This window comes from Clinocottus analis, unplaced genomic scaffold (assembly GCF_023055335.1).
Source record: "Clinocottus analis isolate CAN_PGR_092001 unplaced genomic scaffold, fCliAna1.0.p SCAF_20, whole genome shotgun sequence".
NCBI classification, from domain to species: Eukaryota; Metazoa; Chordata; class Actinopteri; order Perciformes; family Cottidae; genus Clinocottus; species Clinocottus analis.
Window position 1 is genome coordinate 7833313 of NW_027175932.1, and position 6000 is coordinate 7839312.

Consider the following 6000-nt stretch of genomic DNA (forward strand, 5'->3'; position numbering starts at 1 on the left):
TTGTTTTTAATGCAGACGTTTACTTATCAGAGAGCATGGTCACAGCGTGGTGTTGCTCCTTTTGCGTAAACGATTTAAATACTTCTTCCACCAGTGGGGAAGTGAGAAAATATTTTATTTTTGTCATATCCAGGTGTAACAAGCCTTTAAAATGGATTCTGGATACAATATTGCCTTTTTAAAAACCCAATTGCGAGCCGAAATTACTTGCGATGATGAAAATGTTTCCGGAGCCTGAGAGCACAGCGAGCCACTGATAATACATTGAAGAGCATCAAAAATGCATTGGTCTCAGTAGGAAAGACCAACCAGATCTCAATGCCTCTAAAGTACAGTCTCTCTGTGTCTGCAGAACCCTGGTAATACGTTACCTTTGAAGAGCAATAAATGCGGGCTGTATCGCAAATCACACGGATCCCATAGTCCGTGTGTTATTTAGTTATTTATGCCTCATGGAAAAATGGCTCTCCTTTCCTTCCCGAGCAGCACTTATTAGTGTCACATATGGAAGATTTCTCCCCTCAGGTTGTCACGCCAATGTGGGAGTGCAGTATGAGTTTGGGAATATGTTTGACTGGAAGGGAAACAGAAGTCCGTGGAGTGTGCAGAGTAATATGAGTGTGAGAATTTGATCATTTGTTTGTGCTCGTGTGAAGGGTATTGGTCCGTGCATATTTCTGCGCCCCGAATCACAGCTTATTGCATTATAATACAAGTCATGCCTTTGTGATTTCCGAATGCAATTATGAGCGATGAAGAGAGTGCGTCCAGAAGCCTTCATTACATGTGGGTTCATATGGTGCGCCTACCTTTATGTGGCTGAAGAAGAGCGTGTGTCTGCACGAGGTTCTCCACATTCTCCAAACGGCCTTTCTGCAAGTCCCAGGGAATCTGTGCAAAGGGAGACAGAGAAATCAAGGTTTAGCAGGAGAGGATGCCCAGCCATGAAAGCCTGCCGTAATGGAGATAATAGGCTCTGGATCGACGAGTGGAGGCCAGTAAATTAATGGGCCCTCCTTGACACAAAGTCCATTTGTTAGTTTTGAAGCGTTGTGACAGTTAATTACTGAGGGTTGGCTTCAGTGGACCACTCCACTTAGGCCGCCTCGGAGAAGAAAAACATTTCCTGGTGTGTTGGGAGACAGAGAGGACAGCTTCAGATGCTGTGGTTTAAGAGTTTTGGTTTGCGCAAGTGTGGGAATATGTTGAGTGTGTCGGTTGTCTTTTTAATGCTTGTGTTTAATCTTTAGGTGCATCCAGGCAACAAACATCTCGCTGTTTCCATTAGGTTGCTTTGCCAAATAGGTTGTAATGCTGTTCACTGGCGACGTTTAGCCCAATCCAGTAAGTAGGACAAAGCTGGTTCTGCAGGTTTGGGGAGATGAGCACAGGATTTTCACAATGGAGAAGTTTAAGACGTGTGATAATGAAAAGTATGTGTATTTAGCATCATTTGCAGGACACATGGTTAATCTCCATAAGTGTAGCTTTGAAAGGGGAACATAACGCATTCACTTTCAGGTTCATATGTATGTTGGGTTTTTAGTTGAGCATTGTTCCATACTTTAAAAATGTGCTAAATTTGACGTTTAGAACATATCTATTCCTCAACATGACAGCGACTGAGCTGACGCACGTGGGAGAAGTTTGCCTTCAGGGCTTTCTGCCAGAAAGAGTTTATTTTAACCCAAATTGTGATATTTTCCTGAACCTAACTACGAAGGTTTGTTGCCTAAACATTGAGATTCACAGCAGAAGGAGCTTTCTGACTAAAAGCCCGGAGGGCAAACTTCTCCTGTGTGCGCCGGCAGCTCAAACAACGAATGAATATGTCAGTCGCCACTGATTGGTCAAAGCAAAACAAGCCTCGCCGAACAGGAAACAACTCTCATGAACACGATATGAGAAGGAATAATGAAGTAAAAGCTAAACAGCATGCAGTCTAATTATCGGGCTGCGCTGATGAAGGTGATTTCACTTATTCACAACATCTTCATTGCGATTGATTGTGCTTAGGAGTGGTTTTCATTAAAACACCCCATTTATATGTGCAGTTTACGCATTGAGCCTTCAGGGAGTTTGTTTGGGAAACATTAGTTGACTGTCACATGAGATGGTGCGTACCTGCTATTCTCTGTCACAATATTCCCTAATGTTCAAAGACAATTGTGCTGTCTGCTGGTTTCCTGGCTTTGATGTCGATGCTTTAGAGCGCCACATTAACACATTCTCAAGAAGAAATGTGATTCAAAATGCCCCACAACATCTCCTCTTTCTGTCATTGTGCTCTATGGATAAAAAAAACAACTCCTGTTTTGGTCGTTACTTTGGAAAAGTACCACTTAGATTATTCTGAAAACTGTTAACTAAATGTCCAGGTGTCATATACAAGACATGCGCATCGTCTAGTCCGATGACTAGTCTTGAAACAATTGGTATTCATCTCCATGAGTCCATTGAGAAATGAAATGGAAATAGTTTTTGAAAGAATACCAATTAGTTGTAGTTTTTTTTATTTTTTTTATTTCCACTAAAGGCACTGGAGAAGGTTATCTCAGCCTCAGTTCACAGACCTAGTGCGTGTGCGTGTGCGTGTGTGTGTGTGTGTGTGTGTGTGTGTGTGTGTGTGTGTGTGTGTGTTTGCTGGAGTAGTTACGCTTTGACTTGGTTTTCTTATAAATCTGTCTGGCAGTTTCACAGCTGTTAAAGGCAACTTTTAAAGTGTTGCTCCAACAGAATGAATTCCTACCAGGCCAAAGCCAAATAGTCCCCATTCTTTCATCAAAAGCACACTAACAAGGTTTCAGATTTTCTCTGTCGAATTGTATCTCCCCGCATCACATCAAATGTTAGAGGTGTCACCTTTTGTTTAAATGGCAGACAACGTATTTCAGTCAAATTCTCCAAATGTCAAACTAAATTGAAAGACTGATTGAGCGTTTGTCACGGTGATCTTGGCAAACAAAGCCTCCGGCTCTGTGTTCACCGAAAACGAAAAAATCCCTGGGATCAAAACACGGATCTGTCCTGCCGGTAGCTCCTGCTACTGAAACTACTATCTCTCGAGAGGTTATGTGTTCTGTCACGTGTGTGTGTGTGTGTGTGTGTGTGTGTGTGTGTGTGTGTGTGTGTCCGTGTGTCCGTGCGCTCCTCGGTTGTCATCCACAGCTAATCTGACATTCTGCTGCAGCAAACTGGCTGCATGCTCAAGGACTTCTTAGTTGCAGTGACTCACATGTTCTCAGATCAGCTTTTATATTATATTTTATGTAAGTGATAACCGCTGCTGTGACTTAGCGCCACTCAGCCGCTCGAAGCGGGCGGACAGCTTGAAGAGTTTACCTTTGTGTTTTGGCACAAACGCAGGACGATATACAAAGGCCTTGAGCCCATTGAATGAACTGTTACATCACAACTTGTTTTTTACACTTTGCAGGCCTGGCTGTATTAATTTAATCACACAGCAGTGGTCATTGCAGACAACCCTGACAGATCTGCAGAGGAGAGTACACTGTAGTTACGTCTGGTTGTTGCCCAGGATGTTTTTATACCGAAGAAATATGAACAGTTTTGGGTGATTTCCTTCCTTATTTCGATTATTGCCTTAACCCAGTCAATGTACTGTATCTACCAAGTAAACACTTGCTAAAATGAACCATGTTGTGTATTATTGTCTCTACTAACACAGAATTGCAGCGAGACAAAAGCGTCCGAAGAACTAAAAAGATGAGTGTACAACAAAAGGTATCTCCACTACCTTTTTGTCGATCGACCATTAATCAAAAAAAAAAAAAAAAGATCAACAATGTGTTGAATTAGAAAGAAACAAGTTGTCTTTTCTGTTGTCAGAAGAAAATGTATCTCTTTTTTTTACGTTGAAGTATGCACCTTTTGACGAATTAAAATAGGATTACATAGATGCACAGGAACAATATAGATATAGAGGAGAGATCAATGTGAACTTTGGAATCTCCCTGTTTCTCTTTCTGCAACTGCAGTGATGTTGTTGACCCCTCTCATAGCTGAAATGGTCAATTATGATTTGATTCCTTCATTTTAAACTCAGAAAGATTTCACTGTGGAATCAGGGGAACTGTGATGGCCACAATTAAAATAGGAACGCTTAAGAGCAATAGATTGGTGTCTGTACGCAACCTTGGAGAAAATCCAACAAAATGATGTTCATCCTCTATTTATTGTCTGGAACGACAGACTCCTGCCTGTGTTTGCCTGAGGCTATGTGTGTGTGTGTGTGTGTGTGATTGGGAGAGTTACGTTGAGATATAGTGAAAGAGAGAAATCCAAATCAGAAAGAAAACACTTCTCTAACTGTTTTCAGTTTGAGCAAACCCATGAGAAAATCTGAAGAGAAGCTGAAGAGGAAGGAAGTGAAAATGAAAGGGGAAGAGAGAGTTGAGGACCAAATTAAGGAGAGAACTCCACTCATTATTCAGCAGGCCCTTCAGATCTCAGACACTGTCAAGCCTCCTCTGTGTTAAATAGAAGAAAATACATTTTGCAATAATAATTTGTAAAAAATAAATTAAAAATAGCCCAGTCTTGACCCCTCACCAACCAATAAGGTATAGGCTCTTATCTCTGTGAGACTTGCACGTCTTATGTTGATAACACAGTGTAATTGGCGGACACATAGTGGGCAATGTTGTCATTATGCTTTTCAAAATGCAAGGACCATTTTAATGTTGTATTATTTACTGTGATCTGATGGTTCAGTAATCTCAAAACAACAAAAACCTACTGAGAAAGACTGAAAGTGTCCTCTTAAAGCGTCAGTGTTAATTAAAACAAATGGTCAAGTTAATTAAAACCATGCAACCATGTTGGCCCCTAACGGGGAGGCAATTCCATCAGCAGTTGTTTTTTTTTTAAACAAAAAACGTAATTTAGCCTTTGGGCGGTAGACTGGCTTCTCCTACTAGTGTATCCTTTGGTATTTATTGCTGTTATTTTCTAAGTGCTTCGCTTCTCCTAATGTAATATCATTGACTACTCTTTGTAAACTAAGTTGCTCCAGCAAATGTCCCACAATAGGCCTCCAAAGGTACACATAAAACAACTGATTGAGCAACACATTGCTGCCAAAACGCTGACTTTAACATGAACCTATTCAGCAATTATGATGCGTTTAATTGTGGTTAGCAGGAGGTTTAAACTTTGCAGCCTCACTGTGAGAACAGGACTTCTGGAGAGGAAATGTATGGGGAGCAGGCTGTCAGCGGCTCTGTGCAGGGAGGTGGACACACGGAGATGTCTCTTATTCCACTATTGAGGCCAAATTAAGTCTTTACATATTTGACCAGGGATCAATAAAAGAAACACAATTCTGCATTTGACAGGCAACCCGATGGGAGCAAATGTGCTGCCGTTTTAAACTTCCAAATCTAATAATAAAAACAAAAATTCGAAGCTGCTAGCTGCTGAAGCCTCAGATGAGTTCCAAAACAGATTATATAGCACCTTTAGGTAAAATGATACATTTCCATCTTCGCCACGAGTGCACCAGAAGTGTAAGTTCAGTTTGAGGAGAGAGGACCAAAGCTATCAACACAAGGGACAGCTTTCCAGCTTAAACCACAAGACGGCTGTGAAGCAGCAACTCTCAAGTGAATGTAGAGCATTGAGTGAGTTTACGAGGAGCAGCAGCGTGTGCAGCAGCAGCAGCAGCAGCGGCGGCGGCGGCAGCAGCAGCGCCGCAGAGAGCGGCTCTCCTCAGAGTGCTAGGCACTTGCCTGCTGAGCCGCTCACCGTCTCACAACACTGACTTTAAAACAGTGGCTTTGCTCCGGCATCACTGGGTTATCCAGGGACAGGTGATCCATCTGCCAACCAAAAGTGCAAACCAAAGTGCAGTTCTTCCCCCTTCTCCAGGTTTGAGTTTCATAGCGGCAGAATGAAAGGGAGAGCTCATAACCCAGTGTTCAAAAAACACTCCGGAGATTGAAACCGAGAGCCTCGAGAGGTTCTACGTCGAGGCTTTTG